Genomic DNA, 19,747 nt, shown 5'->3' with positions numbered 1-19,747 from the left:
AAGTGTCAATGGCTGAGAGATTCCAAACAGAGTCAAGAGTTTATCCTGGAGGTTATTCTTACACATAATATAGATATCACCTTTTTAGTTAAGGTGTAATGGAAAGGCTAGAGGGAACTGCCTGAAAATGTAGAGCTTTGTTCCAGTAGCCATGTTTCTTGAAGATGATTGTATAATGATATAACTTTTGCAATGTGACTGTGTGATTGTGAAAACCATGTGTCTGATGCTCCTTTCATCTACCTTATGGACAGACAAGTAAAACATATGGATTAAAAATAAATGAATAATAAAGGGAACAAATGTTAAAATAAACTTGGTAGATTGAAATGCTAGTGATCAATGAAAGGGAGGGGTAAGGGGTATGGTATGTATGAATTTTTTTTCCTGGTTTCTTTTTATTTCTTCTTCTGAAGATACAGATGCTCTAAGAAATGATCATGGTGATGAATATACAACTAAGTGATGATATTGTGAGTCACTGATCATATATGTAGAATGGAATGATCATATGGTAAGAATGTTTGTGTTTGTATGTTGGTATGTTTAATCAATAAAATAAAATAAACAAGAAAGAGCAAAAATCGAGGACTTAACAGCTCATCTGGAGGAACTTGAGAAAGAACAGCAAACTAACCCCAAAGCAAGTGGAAGAAGAGAAAAAACAATGATTAAAGCAGAGTTAAATGAATGGGAGGACAAAAGAACAATACAAAGAATCAATACAACCAAAATTTGGTTCTTTGAGAAAATCAATAAAATTGATGGGCCACTAGCAAGACTGACAAAGAAAAAAAGAGAGGATGCAAATAAACAAAATCAGAAATGAGAAGGGGTGCATTACCACAGACCCTGAAAACAAAGGTTTGATATCCTGTATACCCAAATAAATCATACAACTCAACAACAAAGAACAAACAACCCAATTAAAAAATGGGCTAAAGATGGCTCAAAAGCACATGAAGAGATGCTCATTTCCATTGGCTGTAAAGGAAATGCAGATCAAGACTACAATGAGATACCACCTCACATCTATAAGAATAGCTGCTATTAAGCAAACAGGAAACTATAAATACTGAAGAGAATGTGGAGAAATTGGGACACTTCTGCACTGCTGGTGGAAACATATAATGGTGCAGCCACTATGGAAGACTGTTTGACGGTTCCTTAGGAAACTAAATATTGAGTTGCCCTGTGACCCAGCAATAACACTACTGGTATATAACCAGAAGAGCTGAAATCAATGACACAAACAGACATCTGCACACTAATATTCATCTCAGCCTTATTCACAATCACCAAAATGAGGAAACAAGCCAAATGCCCACCAATAGATGAGTGGATTAACAAAAATGTAGTATATGCGTATGATGGAATATTATGCAGCAGTAAGACAAAATGACGTCCTGAAGCACATGACAAGATGGATGATCCTTGAGGACATAATTCTGAGTGAAATAAGCCAGACACAAAAGGACACATACTGTATGGTTCCACTTTTATGAGCATGGTAAAGGTAAAATCAGAGCCTTTTAATACAGGATATAGGGGACTTAGAGATACATAGAAGCTAGAGATGGGTAAACAGTCAGCTAATAAGGTTGAACTCCAATGTAAGGGAATAGATAGAAGTGAAGGCAGTTCTCTAGTGGGTCTATAAATAGTATTGACATATTCAAGATGAACAAGACTGAAAGGGGTTGTACAGACCTACGTGTCCCACTGATGAACACTAGAAATATAAATTAGTTCTTGCAAGAACTATTTCAAAGGTATGATTTGTGTACAAACAGTGCTTAAGTCTAAGGTATGGGGGGGAAACTGCTATTGCATGCTATGGCCTGTGTTTAAAAGGAAACCATCGGCACTAACACAGCAACAGCAGAGGTAAATAATGGGAGGGGGATGAGGGGCAAGAGTTAAAAGGAGGTTTAGATTTCCTATTTGGCAAGGTTGTGTTAATTGGTTTTCTTTCTCTTGGAAACAATGAAATTATCTAAAACTGAGGGTTTTGATGGACTGTGGACTCTGGGTACTGTACATGATCCCCGATGAATGCAGGTGGTGGAAGGATGCACTGACTGAGAAGTAGACTGGTGAACAATGGTGTATACTTATGAATGAATGTTGTGCTATTACAAAAAAGGAACAAAGTCGTAAGGAAAGCAATGATGTGAATGAACACATGGGACGTTTGGTGAGGCAAAATAAGACAGGAAAAAAAGAAGAACAAAGGTGTGGTCTCCTTTATAAAATGCTTACAAGAAAACAGGGGCCTAGATTGTAAACTTTTAGAGCAGACACGTTAAGTCCAGGGAGGTAATTATCATTTCTGGATTTCAAGAGATTGTTTTATATATGTGTGTGTATATATATATAATCCTGATTTTTAGAGATAAGAATGAAGCCAATTAGGTTGGGGTTAAAGCAATTCAGAACACAGGGATAAGGAAAACAATGTCTGTATTTTAGAAGCATGTATGCTGTTTGAGACAAAAGGAAGAAAGATTTATTTGGTATGGAACTGAAATTTTCCATAGCATACAATCTAACTCAACCTATCTGTACAACTCATTTGAACACAGGGAGCCCAGAATAAGAAAGAGATCCTGCAATCCTGTATAGCTAAATGTAATGCCTGGATACATCCTAGAGTATATTAAGCAGATAATCAAAAAGTAGTGGCAAAGTCCCTTGAGGGATGGGAATGAAAATATGGAACTATTGAACTTTACCATCAGGGAATCCCCTGATACTGTGTCAAACTTTAGGGACACCCCAATCAATAGGCCATGCCCTTGATCTTGAGGCTTACTCTTGTGAAGCTTATATAGGTAGCAGAAAAGCTTACTCTTCCTATAGGTATGTCTAAGAGATACTCTGGAGGACCTCTTTTGTTGCTCAGATGTAGCCTCAGTCTCTCTAAGCCCAACTCTGCAAGTGAAATCATTGCCGTCCCCCCTACATGGGACATGACATCCAGGGGTGAAAGTCTCCCTGGCGATGTGGGAGAGGACTCCCAGGGGTGAGTAGTGCCCTGGCACCATGGAATCAACAATTCTGTCCTCACCAAATGGGGGGGGGGGAGTGTAAATAATAAAATACCCGTGGCTGAGAGAGTTCAAATAGAGTTGAGAGGCTACTCTGGAGGTCACTTTTATGCACGCTTCAATCAAACACTGCAACCTATCATAACCTGCCAAACCCCAACCAGGACCATTCCAGCCAGTCCTAAAGAACACCTAGGGCAATATATAAGATTATATAAGGGTTCCATGTGCTAGTATAAGTTTCCAGAAACCTACAACTTCCAAATGGGTCCCTGGACCAGATAAGCCCTGCAACCTTGATGGCCCAGCCTCTCTAGATTATCAGATAGTTCCATCTCCCTACCTCATATTAGTGACAGCCCCTTCCAACATGAAAAAGTTAGAATGGCCACAGCTCAAACACCCCTAAAGAGAGGGATGGAAAGATCAAAGGTGATGGTGGAGTTATACAAAGAAGATAGGATTTAACAAAGGAATGTGATTAACTGAATCATTAAATTATCTCTTGTAGTTTCCAGTATCTTAGAGCAACTAAAGCAAAAACCTAAAATTGTGGAATTGTAACCCATATCAAAATCTGAAATATGTGCTACACTAACAGTGGTGCTGTGCTTTGAAATTTATTGCTTTTTTGTGTATATGTTATTTTTCACAAAATAGAAAGGAAAAAAGTCAATTGTGGTGATTAAAAAAAAAGTATTTAAGCCTTCTAGCCTCCCATATTTTGAAATAGCTAGAAGGAAAAATGAGAGAGGATTGTATGGTAGCCCATGACAAACTCTGGGATCTGTCCTGTAACTGCTTGTTGAAGAGTATTGCTTTTTTTCTTTGCTTTGTTATATATGTTATACTGTACAATAAAATTATTTAAAAATTTTTTTGAATGAGGGAGAACAAATGAATGTCAATGTTGCAAGGGGTTGAAAATGGATGGTGTATAGGAAAAGCTATGATCAGTGCAAGCTAGGGTCTATAATCAAAAGTAGCATTGTAATATCCTTCCACTGGATGTAACAAATGCACTATGTCATTTATTTATTATATAAAACTAAATATCGGGCGGGCCACGGTGGCTCAGCAGGCAAGAATGCTTGCCTGCCATGCCAGAGGACCTGGGTTCAATTCCCGGTACCTGCCCATGTAAAATAAATAAATAAATAAATATCAACAGGTGAGGGGTATGGGGGAGGGTTTTGCATCCAATTGGGAAGAAAAGGAAATGTCTTCATATAGATGATGGTGACAAAGTCATGACCATTTACTTAGGTTAGATTGTATGAGGTGCAGATAAAATTGGTTAAAAATGAACAGAGAGAAACAAGTGCTAGCGAAAATATACAGCAAGAGATGTACCTATTCACTGTTGATATGGAAGCTGAGAGGTACGGCCCCTTCAGAGGGCAGTGTGGTGGTTCCACAGGAGGCTAGGGGTGGGGTTGCCATATGATCTTGCAATCCTGTTGGAACTGAGTGTGGGGACATGAATGGACATTTGCACACTGGTGTTTATGGCAGCAGTGTTCATGGTTAGCAATGGATGGAGGTGGCCTAAGGGTACAATGGCTGAGGAATGGAAAGGGAAACTGTTTATGTACAACAGACTAATGAGTGGCTGTGAGAAGGAATGAAGTTGTGAGGTACGTAACTAGGTCAATGAAATTTAAGGAAAGTATGTTGAATGAAATGGCAGAAACAAAAAGACAAATATTGTCATGCCTCATTCATATGGACTAACTAGAATATACTAACTCACAGAACTGAAGTTGAGAGCATGGGTTACTAGGTTGGGGCGTAATGTAAAGGTCCTAGATTGTAAGCTCTTACAACAGTCACATATATTCAGGAGTTGTAACTGATATTTCTAAATTCTGAGATACTGAGCCATTTATATATAACCTGGTCATTCCCTGAAACTTCTGGTATTTGTGTGACACCTGGGACTCAGAGTTAGAGCACTGAAGCCATGAAAGTCAGCAGTACCCCATTCAGCAACTGTTTTAAAACCTGAAAAAATGATCAGACTTCATCTAGAGTTATGAATGAAACTGATCTGGACACGACTAAGATAAATCAGAATACTGGGTAAAGGATGATATGGTCCCATATTTTCAAACTTCAACCTCTGGGTGAGATCAAAGGGACAGATGTTTATTTGGTGCAAAATCTATATTAGGTAGCATATCTAATTTAACTTGTATGGTCAGTTACTTGAGCACCATAATTAGATGGAATCTTGAATAGGGTGTGAGATCTTGTTGGTTTGTACAGGTCAGTGTGATGCCCCGATATATCTCAGAGTAATTTGGGCAGAGAATAAAGAAAGTTTTTGTAAGGTCCCCTTGGGAGAATGGGGAGAAAAGGGGAAATATTCAACTTCCCCATCTGGGGAATTCCTGATATTCTTGCAAGCCAGGGTACAACTAATTCAACAGACTGAGCCGCCAATGTTGGATCTCACCCCTATGTAGCTTCTCCCTACAAAGGAGAAGCTAAGCCTACTGATAATTATGCCTAACAGTCATCCCCAGAGATCCTCTTTTGTTGCTCAGATTTGCTCAGATGTGGCCTCTTTCTCTAAGCCATTCTGGGGTGAACTCACTGCCCTCCCCCCTAGGTGGGACATGATTCCCAAGGTGTAACTCTACCTGGCAATGTGGGATCTGACTCCCAGACAGGGATCTGACTCCTACTGGCATTGTAGGAATGAGAAAGCCTTCTTTACCAAAAGGGGGAAGAGAGAAATGAGACCAAATAAAACTCAGTGGCTGAGAGATTACAAACAGTTGAGAGGTTATCCTAGAGCTTATTCTTATGCATTATATAGATATCACTCTTTAGTGTATAGTGTATTGTAGTAGCTAGAGGGAAGTACCTGAAACTATTGAACTTGGTGAGGAATGTATAACTATATAGCTTTTACAGTGTGGCTGTGTGATTGCGAAAACCTGTGTGATTGTGAAAAGTAGTCTGGTACTAATTTATCCAGCGTATGAACAGATGAGCAAAAAAAAAAGGATTTAAAATGATAGGATAAAAATTAAAATAAAGGGCAAACATTGCATAGATTGAAATACTGTTGGTCAATGAGAGGGAGGGGTAAGGGATATGAGATGAATGAGTTCTTTTTTTTTAACTTTTTCTGGAGTGATACAAATGTTCTAAAAATGATCATGGTGAAAAATACACAAGAATATGATGATATTGTGAGCCATTGATTGTATAATATGGTTGAACTGTATGTGTATAGATATTTCTCAATAAAAATATTTTTTAAATAATAGGAGAATATAAAGGAAGGGGATATGGGATTATTTATTTGTTTTCTTGGAAAAAAAACGGGAATGTTCTCATATTGATTATACTGGTAAATGCATAACTATGTGATTATACCAAAAGGCTTTGATTAAACACTAAGGATGGATCATATGGTGTGAATAAAAGGAAATTTAAAAAAAAAACTAGCCAGCATAACTTCAACAAACCCTGTTAAAGAAAGCGCTAAAATATCATACAAGGTGGGCCATGATGGCTCAGCAGGCAAAGTTCTCACCTGCCATGCCGGAGACCAGGTTCAATTCCTGGTGCCTGCCCATGCAAAAAAAAAAAAAAAGAGAGAAGATGAAAGAAAGAAAGAAAATAAAAATCATACATCGTTCAATCTCCCTTAAGAAAAGAATTCACATAAATCAAATATAATAGTAGCAAATAGAATTCAACCACATACAAAAGACTGATATCCCAAGTTGGATCTACCAAGAAGTGCAAGAATGTGTTGATATTAGGAAGCTTTTCACTGTAAATCATTCACTGTATCAGTCAATTCAAGGAGCAGTGACTCCCCTGTCTATCAACATGGTGGACTAGGTTCCTGGACAGTCCTCTATTGAAAATTAGACAGGCTGAATAACATTTTAAAACATCTTAAATGCATGAGCTGGAAAAAATTAAGAAATTTCAGACTAAAAATTAAGTGGGCATGGAAACCTGGAGAAGTAAGAAGAACTCTGTAATCTTTCAACCCAGGGCCACTGACTGAGCCCAGTGAATCTAACCATAAATTTTCAATGCCTCAAAGGACACTCCCAAGGTAGGGTATTTAATAGGAGATATTCTCCGTAAAACTCAGCCCCTAAGGGCTTCAGTGTATTTTTGAACCTGACATAAAGTGAAAGAAAACTCCTTTTCTAAAAGCAAAGTTGAATAAAATGTCCTAAGAATTTGTTGTCACTCAGTATTGCAGCCTAAATATACCCTACCTGGATGAACAAAAAAAAAAAAATCTGAGGAAAGAATTTAGCATGGTCTCAGATTGGCAGTCATCCCAGTCCCCAGAGAAAAGCAAACTAAAATCCTCTCTGGAGGATTTCCCCTTCATTCCAGGCCTTGTGGAGTACCAAATATGAATTAGTGAGTAAAATGAGCAGCCAACAGTATAAAATCTCTAGACATACAAGGAAATAAGTCCCCATAAGCAAGGACAGAATCAAGCCCCACATAGAGTGAAATTTACTGACCCAGGATATGAAATAAGCATGTTTATATATTTCCAGAAACAAACAGGCAGTTTAAAAATGAGTAAAAAGTAAATTTGAAAAAATATGTGATGGTTAGGTTCATATGTCAACTTGGCCAAGTGATAGTGCCTAGTTGTCTGGTCAAGCAATCACTGGCCTAACCATCACTGCAAGAATATTTCATGGCTGGTTGATAAACCAGAAGGCTAGTTTATTAAATCATTGGTCAGTTGATTGCATTTGTGGCTGATTACATCTATAATCAACTAAGGGAATGTCGTCCACCCTGAGAATTCAATTAGTTGGACTTAATTCAATCACTCAAAGACTTTTAAAGGAGAAAAAGAGAACTTTCACTTTTTCTTCAGCCAGCCAGTATCTCCTGGAGAGTTTATCAGTGATCTTCACTGGAATTGCCAGCTAGCACTGGCCCTATGGAATTTGAACACATGTATCCCCACAGTTGTGTGAGACCCTTTTATAAAATCTCATATTTACATATATCTTCTGTTGGTTCTGTGTCTCTAGAGATCTCTAACTAATTTGGCTTGGTAACGGGAGTGGTTCTTGAGAAATAGGGTAAAAAGGGGTTTTTAAATTGGTTTTCTACTATTCAGAGGCACTAATGAGTCTATTTCCAATAATCAAGATGGCACTGACAATACATGGCATGAGTTGGCAATACAGATACACAAATATCACCATTTGATTCTCCTAATCATCCTCTTATATGAGGGAAGGCTCTGGGTGACACTGTTTTTGACATCTTAACAGAGTTTTGTGGACTTAAGAGGTATAATGATGTTGGCTGGTTGTTCTTAGATAGTCTCAATATGGTAATAAGAGAAAGGGATGACCTTAAGTCTTCAAATTTACAAATGAAATGCCATATGAAAAAAGGAAAAGTTTCTGTGTGAGCCTTGAAAAGAAATCTTATTTCCGATGCTTGCAAGCTTGAGATCTTTGAAAACCAGATCCAGAGTCTCATTGTGTGAGTAGCAGATTTATAGCATAAACTAAATTCTCAAACTTTCAGGGTGTCTGCTGTTAAAGTAAGGGCTTTGACTGGAAAAGAATAGAATCCTGATGCTTGGGAAGGGACATATGGATTGATAATGGTGGTGGTAGAGTCATCGAGTCTCTGGATTCTGAGTCTTTGCTAGATAGACCTGTAATAGTCTCTCATGAGGAAACTGTCCTACCTTCAGTCTGCCCTGGAGAAACAGCCACCTAATCTCCAGCCTGCCCTGAGGAGACAGCTACCTGAACTCCAACCTGCCCTGAGGAAACAGATTCCCCACCTCCAGCCTGCCTTGAGGAAATAGCTTCCCAGCCTCCGGTCCACCCTGAGGAGGCTGTCATCCAACCTCCACCTAAAGAGATTAACCCTTCACTGCCTATTAAACTTGTGACCACCCCTCTGGGGAAACACCCCTCACTCCTCTGTCTGGAGGATTAATTAATCCTGTTTCACCAGATGAAACTACAACAGAATGTCATGAGTTAATTGACTTGAAAGACACTTCTAATTCCTTTAATGACCCACCTCAACACCCCTCTTTTCTTCAAAAACTATAACTAGAATAAAGTCCCAACAGGACCCAAAAGGTGAGGTACAAAATATGGCCCATGAAGAACTACACTATATTCCAAAAAAAGGAAAAAAAAAAAAAACTGCATGAATTTTCTAATTTATGTAGACACAAACCAAGGGAATATGTGTGGGAATGGATATTAAGTGTATGGAATAACGGTGGAGGGAATAAAAAGTTGGATCAGGCTGAATTTATTGATAGGGGCCCACTAAGCAGAGATTCTGCATTCATTGTTGTAGATCAAGGGGTTAGACAGCGTGTTAACTGTTTGAGTGGTTGGCTGAAACATGGATCAAAAGGTGGCTGACATTACCTGAGGTTGAAATGTCAGAACTGCACTGGTATAATGTAGATGAGAAGATCCAAAAGCTTATAGCGATTGGAATGTTAGAGTGCATTTATCATGGAAGACCTGCTCAACACTCCAGGAATGTCCAGAGGACACACCTTTTACCAGGACTTTGAGGAAGAAATTTGTCAGACTAGCTCCATTCTCCCTGAAGAGCTCTGTAGTCACATTTCTCTGTGCATCATATATTACTGTGGGAACTGGTGTCACTGAGCTGGAGTCCTCGAACACAGTGGGAATGACCCAAACCCAAGTTGGCAGAAGTCACATGGCAACACTTAATCACCATGGACAAGGTTAGTGTGGCTACCAAAATGGAGAGCAGACTTAAAGCAGCAGTCAAAACAATCTGATCCTCAGAAACCTATGGTGTTTGGTTAGTAGCTCATGGGGAACCTAGAAATAAAATAGGTGGGCAGTCACCTAAAGTCTTGTGTGAGCTGTATAGGGAGATGAGTTTCAGTTCAAATGAATAAAAGGCTAACATGTCATCTTGCTCAACCAGCCAGTCAGGCAGAGGCAAGGTGGAGGTGCAGAGGCGGTTCAAGAGCACCATATGTTAGTAAGCCTTAAGTAAATCTGCATCCCTCCATGAGATCTGACCCTTGGTTTGGTGAGTAATTACTGACAAATGAAGTGCACAAGGGGACCGTCAATGCAAACCCAAACAAATACAAAACTTTAGACAAGTCAAGGAAATCAACTTGTAAAATAGCCACATCAAGATAAGCAAGTGCCCCAAATGCAACAGAAAATAACAAAGCACATGAAGGTTCAGGCAGATATGGCCCAGAGAAATGACCAAATTAAAACACCAGAGGGGACACAAAATTTGGAACTAATCAAGGACATTCATAATGACATAAAGGATATCAAGAAGACACTTGAGGAGCATAAAGAAGAATCTGAAAGAATAAATAGAAAAGTAGCAGCTATCACAGAGATGAAATATACTGTAGACTAAATAAAACATAAACTAGAGACAGACAGCAGCAGATTTGAAGAGGCAGAAGAAATAAGCGAGCCAGAAGACAGGATGATTGAACTCAAACACACAAAAGAATAAATGGCAACAAAGATGGAAAAATGGAACAGGATTTCAGGGAAATGATGGGCAAAATGAGGAGCACAAATATTAGAATCATCAATGTCCCAGAAGGAGAAGAGAAGAGAAGAGAAAAAGCCCAGGGAGGTTAGTTGAAAAGATAATGGGGGAAAATATCCCAACTCTTATAAAAGACATAAATATGCAAATTAAAGAAGCCCAATGAATGCCAAATAGAATGAATACAAACAGACATAATACAAGACACATACTAATCAGACTGTCAAATGTTGAAGAGAAGCAGAAAGTCCTGAAAGCAGCAAGACCAAAGTGTTCCACTACATACAAGGGAAACCACGAGACTGAGTTCAGATTACTTAAAAGGCACCATGGAGGCAAGAAGGCAATGGAATGATATATTTATGAATTTGAATGAGAAAGAGTTCCAGTCAAGAATTCTTTATCCACCCAAGCTGTCCTTCAAAATTGAGGGAGAGGTTAAAATCTCAGACAAAGGCTGAGAGAATTTGTCAACAAGAAACCTACCATACAAAAAATTCTAAAGGGAGTACGGCCAATTAATAAATACAGGAGAGAGAGGTCTAGAGGAGGGCACAGAATTGAAGAGTATCAGTAAGTGTAACTTAAAGGTTAAAAAGAGAAAGAGGGAAAAGAATATATAGATCAGACATAAACAAAAAGGATAAGATGGTAGATTCAAGAAAGTTTTAAAATAAAAACTTTGAATAATGGACTAAACTCACCAATTAAAAGATATTGATTGGCAGAATGGATTAAGAAATAGGATTCATCTACATGCTGCTTCCAAGAGACTCATCTTAGACACAAGGATACAAATAGATTGAAAGTAAAAGGATGGAAAAAATCTTTTATGTAAGCTGTAACCAAAAGAAAGCAGGAGTAGCTATACTAACATCAGATAAAATAGACTTTAAATGTAAAGATGTCATAGGAGACCATGAAGGACACAACATATTAATAATAGGACAATTCACCGAGAAAAAATAAGATCCATAAATGTTTATGCTCCCAATCAAGCTCTAAAAAGTACCTGAGGCAAACATTGGCAAGACTGACGGAAGCAATAGATGTTTCAACAATAATAGTGGGAGACATCAGTAGTACACCACTCTCCTCTATAGACAGAACAACCAGAGGATTATCAAGGAAGTAGAGAACTTAAATAATGTGATAAAGGAATTAGACCTAATAGGTATATAGAGATCATTACATCCCAAACACCCAAGATATACATTCTTTTTCTCTAGTGTTCATGGAATGTTCTCCAGAATAAATCATATGCTGGGGCTCAAAATAGGTCTTTATAAATATAATAAGACTGAAATTATCCAAAGTACTTTCTCTAACCACAAAAGGATGTTTAAAATTAATAATCACTAAAGAACCAGAATTTTCACAAATGCATGGAGATTAAACACACACTCTTAAATAATCAAAGAAATTGCTAGAAAAATTGGTAAATATCTGGAGATGAATGAAAATGAGAAAACAACATATCAGAACTTACAAGATGCAACAAAAGGAGTGCTGAGAGGGAAATTTATTGCCCTAAAGGCCTATATTAAAAAGAAGAATGAGCAGGAAGTGGAAGTGTAGTTCAGTGGTAGAATTCTCACTTGCAATGCGGGAGACCTGGGTTTGATTCCTGGAACCTGCACATGCCAAAAAAAAAAAAGAAGAAGAATGAGAAAAATCAAGTACATACCTGCTCACTTGGAGGAAATACAGAAAGAACAGCCAAGAACCCCAGAGAGGCCGCGGCCCTGCACTCGCGGCCCGAGAGGGGCGGCGGCGGGTCGGGCCGGGCCTACACGGACGCTCTTGGCCGGCGCGGCGCGAAGGCGGCGCGGGACAGCTCCGCGCTCGCCGCGCCCCGGCGCAGGCTGCTGTCGCAGGCCTGGATAATGTGGCGGGCTCTCCGTGGCCCGCGGCAGCCGGGAGCCGGCCTCGGCGGGGTGCGCGAGGTGGAGCCGCGGCCATTGCTGCGCGGCCTGTCCCGCCGGGCCCGCGTCCTGGCCGTGGGGGTCTGCGGGCCCTTCTCCCCCTCGGCGGTGGCGTCGGGCCTCCAGCGGGGCCTCCTGGCCGAGGTTGAGGGGCGGCGGTGGTTTCGGGGTACCCCGCTCCTGGTTTCCCGTGCAGTCATGCCTTGTGGACCTCGGGTCAGGCGAGGCCCGCCGCGCTGCCCCTGCCTCGGATGGATTTGGTCGTTTTCCGGGTGTCTGGCTGTCTCCTCCTCCCTCTCCTCCTCCTCGATCCCTGGGTTTTGTCCATGAGGGTGCAGCCATCCGTCCGCCATGGCCTCGTCACCCCCGGCGCTGCGTGTTCCTCGGTTTGACGGTTGTGGAAGCGTCGGGACACTGGCCGGGTCGCCGGGAGCCGCCGCGGCCGCTGCGTCCCGGCTGCGGGGTGCGGACTCCCTCCTCGCCCCGGCCCCCGCCGACGGCACGGGCCTCCGTGCTGGTCCTGTTGGGTTTTCTGGCCGCAAAGGGCTTTTGAGAGTGTGGAGACGAGCAGCCCTGCCCGCACGGCCGCGGGACTGAGTTGACCCACGTCTGGCCCGCTGCGGTTCCCCTCCTGGTTAGCCGTTCTCGTATTGGGTGCCAGTTCTCTTCCCGAAGTGTCGTTTTAGCGAGTGCTTCTAACTCAAGTTTTCAAAGTACGTGTATTTGAAGTGATATTTTTGTCATGTTGGAATACTGAACTGAAGGGAGAAGAAAGCTGAGAAATGCTAGGAAATGCTTTTTTTTTTTTCTATAAGTGACATTTCAAGTGCTTGGCACCCCCCACTCCCCCGTGTGTGGGTACTGTTTAAATGGGATGTGAAAGTATAACATTGGCATTGAAAGCAGTACAGAATTACAGAATTAGAAGACTTAAGGCTGTTTTTTTATTTTTTAATAAATCAATCTATATTTAGATTTAAATGTAGCGTATAGAACCAGTGAAGAAGAAGACCCTCGTGGCACAAGATTGTTGATGTTTTTAGGAACCGCAAAAATTGAGTAAATACAAATACTCTGAACACACGAAAATAGGTCAAGGAAATCTGATTTTGGAGAGAACCGGAAGAGTGACTGCCACACTAAAAATAGAGCACAGACAAAGAATGAACCAACAGTGGAAGAGAAAATCCTGCAAGCTGGCTGACTGTTGGTGAAGATGTTTTATTTTTGTGGCAGGCATCTGTGGGATCTGTAATAGAAATGATGGCTGGCTGTGGTGAAATTGATCACTCCGTGAACATGCTTCCTACCAACAGGAAAGCTGAATCCTGTTCTAATACTGCGCCTTCTCTAGCTGTCCCTGAATGTGCCATTTGTCTGCAAACATGTGTCCACCCAGTCAGTCTGCCTTGTAAGCATGTTTTCTGCTATCTGTGTGTAAAGGGAGCTTCATGGCTTGGAAAACGGTGTGCCCTCTGTGGACAAGAAATTCCTGAGGATTTCCTTGACAAGCCAACTTTGTTGTCACCAGAAGAACTCAAGGCTGCAAGCAGAGGAAATGGTGAATATGCATGGTATTATGAAGGAAGAAATGGGTGGTGGCAGTATGATGAGCGTACTAGTAGAGAGCTAGAAGATGCTTTTTCCAAAGGTAAAAAGAGCACTGAAATGCTAATTGCCAGGTTTCTCTGTGTTGCTGATCTTGAAAATATGGTTCAGTATAGGAGAAATGAACATGGACGTCGCAGGAAGATTAAGCGGTATATCATAGATATACCAAAGAAGGAAGTAGCTGGACTGAGGCTGGACTGTGACTCTAATACTGTAAACCTAGCAAGAGAAAGTTCTGCTGATGGAGCGGACAGTGTATCAGCACAGAGTGGAGCTTCGGTTCAGCCTCTTGTTTCTGTAAGGCCCCTAACTTCAGTAGTAGATGGGCAGTTAACAAGCCCTACAACGCCATCCCCCGATGCAAGCACTTCTTTGGAAGACTTTTGCTCGTTCACAACTGAGTGGAGACAGCATAGCTGAACGAAGTCATAGGGGAGAAGGAGAAGAACATGAATCATCATCTTCAGGCAGGGTACCAGCACCAGACATCTCCACTGAAGAAACTGAATCAGATGCCAGTAGTGATAGTGAGGATGTATCTGCACTTGTTGCACAGCATCCTTTGACCCAACAGAGACTTTTGGTTTCTAATGCAAACCAGACAGTAGCTAATCTATCAGATCATTCAGGCAATGATCGATCGGTAGCAGGAGATACAACAGTGAGTGTCAGTGTCAGATCTAGAAGGCCTGATGGACAATGCACAGTAACTGAAGTTTAAATAAAAATAGTCTTCAGTCCCATGCTTAAGGTTGAAATGGTTATTTGTAAATTTCTGCCTATATAACATTATACTCATCCCTAGTAGTGCATTTTAGGAGTGGGGGTGGGAAGGGGTATGGACAAGATAGAGCTGTAATTAAAATGTCTAACATGTCTCTGTTGAGAAATTTATTTAATGTATGGAACTTGGGTGTTAATAATTGAGAGCTGTTTAGTAATAACCCAGTTTTCTTACAGTCTGTTTAAAGATTTTTTTTAAACAATTTTCTTCAGTTCTTTTTGCCAGCATGTATTACCTGTGCATTAATGGTCCTCATCTGACTTTTGCATTGTCTTATTTTTCTGCATGAACTGACATCAAATCATTACTAAAATGTGGCACCTATGAGATCAATATGAGCAGGAAGCTTAATTTAATGAGCGAATATATGTGAATTTGGGATTTAAAAATAGATGAGTAACAACCGTTTTATAGTAATAAAAAAATGTAAAGAAAACAGCTAATAACTGGGATTTTGTCTGTAATGCACTTCATGGTGTTCTCATAGGGTTTGCTGTCTAGTCCTTTTGTAGTTTTGAGGTTTCTCTTGATTCGCATATTTCTTTTTGATTACAGAATTTATAATTTAATAAATACTACAGTTTAGCAAAAAAAAAAAAAGAACCCCAGAGAAAATAGAAGAAGGGAAATAACAAAGAATAAGGCAAAAATAAATGAACTGGAGAACAAAAAAAAAAAAAACAATAGAAAGAATCAACAAAATAGAAACTTGGTTCCTTGGGATCATTAGTAAAATGGATGGAACCCTTGCTAGGTTGCCAAAAGAAAAAAAGAGAGAGGATGCAAATGAATAAAATCAGAAATGAGGGGTTTTTTTATCATAAATCCTGAAGAAACTAAAAAAAATCATAAGAGGATACTATGAGCAATTATATGCCAACAAACTAGACAACTTAGATGAAATGGTCAAATTCCTAGAAACACACAAACAACATACACTGACTCAAGAAGAAGTAGAAGATCTCAACACACCAATTGGAATTAAAGAGATTCAATCTGTTATCAAAAATCTTCCTACAAAGAAAACCAAGACCAAATGGCTTCATGGGAATTTTATCAAACATTCCAAAAAGAACTAAAGACCAATCCTGCTCAAACGTTTCCAAAAACTGAAGACAAAGGAACACTACCTAGCTCGCTTTCTGAAGCTAATATCACTCTAATACCAAAACCGAATAAAGATGCTACAAGAAAGGAAAACTATATGACAATCTCCTTAATGAAAACAGATGCAAAAATTCTCAAAAAAATTAGCGAATCAAATCCAACCACACATTAAAAGAATTACACATCATCACCAAGTGGGGTTTATACCAGCAATGCAAGGGTGGTGGTTCAACACAAGAAAATCAATCAGTGTAATACAGCACATTAATAAATCAACAGGGAAAAAATCACATGAAAACCTTGATTGACACTGTAAAAGCATATGACAAAATTCAGCATCCTTTTCTGATAAAAACACATCAAAAGGTAGGAATTGAGGGAAATTTCCTCAAGATTATAAAGGGCATATATGAAAAACCCATAGCCAGAATCATACTCAATGGTATCAGCCTGAAAGTATTCTCTCTAAGATCAGGAATGAGACAAGGATGCCCATTGTAACCATTATTATTTAACCCTAGACTAGGAGTTTTAGCTAGAGCAGCCAGGCAAGAGAAAGAAATAAAAGGTATCCAAGTAGGAAAGGAAGAAGCAAAACTTTCATTATTTGCAGATGACATGATCCTACTGAGTTAGTGAACAAATTTAGCAAAGTGATGGGATATAAGATTAATGTGCAAAAATCAGTTTTGTCTCTATATACAAGTAATAACCTGAGGAAACAATTATGGAAAAAAATTCATTCAAAATAGCAACTTAAAAGAATCAAATATCTAGGAATAAGCTTAACCAGGGATGTAAAGGACCTGTACACAGAAAACTACAGAACATTGCTAAAAGAAATCAAAGAAGATCTAAAGAGATGGAGAGACATTCCTTGCTCATGGACAGGAAGGTTGAATGTCATCAAGATGTCCATTCTACCCAAATTGATCTACAAATTCAATGCAGTACCAATCAAAATTCTAACAACCTACTTTGAAGACTTGGAAAAGTTGTTATCAAATTTGTTTGGAAGGGAAAGAGACCTCAAATAGCTTTAAATATCCTTAAAAGAAGTGGGAGAACTAACATTTCCTGATTTTAAAACTTATTATAAGTGCACAGGTGGTTCAGTGGTAGAATGCTCACCTTCCATGCAGGAGACCCGAGTTTGATTCCTGGACCATGCACACATGCACACACACAAAAAAAAAACTATAAAACTTATTATAAAGCCACTGTGGTCAAAACAGCATGACATTGGCACAAAGATAGAATTGCTCAATGGAACAAAATCAAGAGTATGGAGATAGACCATCAAATCTATGGTAATTGGTCTTTGATAAGGCCCTCAAATCCTCTGAACTGAGACGGAATAGCCTTTTTAATAAATGGGCAAGGGAGAACTGGATATCAATGGCCAAATGAATGAAAGAGAACTCCTACCTGATGCCCTATATAAAAATTGATTCAAAATGGATCAAAGACCTAAATATAAGAGCCAGTACCATAAAACTTCTAAAGAAAATATAGGGAAACATCTTCAGGACTTAGTAATAGGAGGTAGCATCTTAAACTTTACACTCAAAGCACAAGCAACAAAACAAAAAATACATAAATGGGAACTCCTCAAAATCAAAAACTTTTGTCTCTCAAAGGACTTTGTCAAAATGTAAAGAGGCAGAAAACTCAATAGGAAAAAAAACATTTGGAAACCACATATCAGATAAAGTTTGATATCCCATGTACATAAAGAAATCAAACAACTCAACAACAAAAGAACAAACAACCCAATTATAAAATGGGCTAAGGATATGAATAGACATTTATTTAAAGAACAAATACAAATGGCTAAAAACACATGAAGAGATGCTCATCTTCATTAGCTATAAGGGAAATGCAAATCAAGACTACAATAAGATATCAGCTCACACCTATAAGAACAGCTGCTATTAAACAAATAGAAAACTACAAATGTTGGAGAGGATGTGGAAAAATTGGAACAATCATTCACTGTTGGTGGGAATGTATAATGATGCAGCCACTGTGAAAGACAATTTGGCAGTTCCTTAGAAAACTCAATATCGAGTTGCCCTATGTCCTGGCAATAGCAATACTTGATATATACTCAGAAGAGCTGAAAGAAATGACACAAACAGACATTTCACACTGATGTTCATAGAGGCACTATAACTATTGCCAAAAGATGGAAGCAATCCAAATGCCCATCAACATATAAGTGGAGAAACAAAAGGTAGTATATACATACAATGGAATATTATGCAGCAGTAAGAAGAAAAGAGGTCCTGAAGCATATAACAACATGGATGAACCTTGAGGATGTAACCCTGAGTGAAAGAAGCCAGACTCAGATAGACAGATTCTGTGTGATCTAGCTATTATGACTCTGGTAAAGATAAACTCATAGACTTACAAAGTAGATTATAGGGGACTTAGAGATACAAAGAAGCTAGAGATAGGAGAATGGTTAACCAATGAAGTTGAACTTAAATGTAAGGGAACAGATAGAAGTAACAGTAGTTCATTTGTGGGATAATAAGTGACACTGCCATATTAAAGGTGAATAGGGTTGAAAGAGGTTGACAGAGACATTATCCACTGATTAACTCTAAAATTGTAAGTTCTTACATGAACTACTTCAAAGGGTTGATCTTGTACAAAGAGTCAATAATAGAGGAGTATGGGGGAAAACTAGTATTACATTGAGCAGCCATATTTAACAGGAAGACATCAACAGTGCCACAGCAATATCAAGGGCTAATAATTGGGGAAGGGCAAGAGATAGGGGGAGGTTTAGATTTATATTTGATGAGGCTGTGTTTATTGGTTGTCTCTTTGGACCAATGAAAATGGTCTAGAATTGAGAGTGCTGATAATGGTACAACCGAGTGAGAACATTGTAAAATGAATTGTTTATTTTGGACATTATCCATGACTACCAATAGATAGAGGGGGCTGAAGGGCACAAGGACTGAGAAGCATAATTGTATACAAGTTATGGAATATTATGTGACTACGAAAAGGAATGAAGTTGTGAGGTACTCAGTGAAATGAAAGAACCTTGGGGACGTTGCGCTGTGCAAAATAAGCCAGGAGCAAAAAAATAAATATAGCATCATCTCTTTTAGAAAATAGTTATGAGGAAACTGGAGCCTAGATTGTAAGCTCTTATGGCAGTCACTTAATCCAAAGATGCAACTGTATTTCTAGATTCTGAGATGTTGTGCTCTATACGTATAAGCTAGTATTTCCCTGGAATGTTGGATACCACTGTGACACCTAATACTCAGAGCTGGCATTCTACAGCTCTGAAACACAGCATTACTACAGCAATTGTTAAAACTGCCAAAACAAAGAGGAGGTCAGGCTTAAATTGCAGATAAAAACAAAGCCAATCTGGTAGGGACTAAGGAAAATCAGAATGCAGGACAAAGGATGATAGTGTGTGTATTCTAGAGCTTCACATATTGTCTGAGACTAAAGGCAAAGAGGTTTATTGTGTCTAGAACCTAACTTAATGTAACACACAATCTACATCAACCTGCCTGGATATCTTATTTTAACAACCTAAACATATGGAATCCAGAATGGGAATAAGACCTTTTAATTCAGTATGGTTTAGTGTAATACCCAGATACATCCCAGGCTATGGTGCACTGATAATTAAAAAGTATTGGTAGTCCCTTGTAGGACTGGAGAAACAA

The 19,747-nt window shown here is 39.3% G+C and overlaps 1 pseudogene; it reads left to right on the top strand.

Moving 5' to 3' along the window:
- Positions 1 to 13,372: 13,372 nt before the first annotated feature.
- On the top strand, positions 13,373 to 14,994 carry LOC143682338 (E3 ubiquitin-protein ligase RNF146 pseudogene; annotated as a pseudogene).
- The last annotated feature ends 4,753 nt before the right edge of the window (positions 14,995 to 19,747 follow it).

The sequence above is a fragment of the Tamandua tetradactyla genome, chromosome 5, assembly GCF_023851605.1.
Source record: "Tamandua tetradactyla isolate mTamTet1 chromosome 5, mTamTet1.pri, whole genome shotgun sequence".
In the NCBI taxonomy this organism is placed as follows: Eukaryota; Metazoa; Chordata; class Mammalia; order Pilosa; family Myrmecophagidae; genus Tamandua; species Tamandua tetradactyla.
This window is presented reverse-complemented; position numbering and strand designations above follow the sequence as displayed.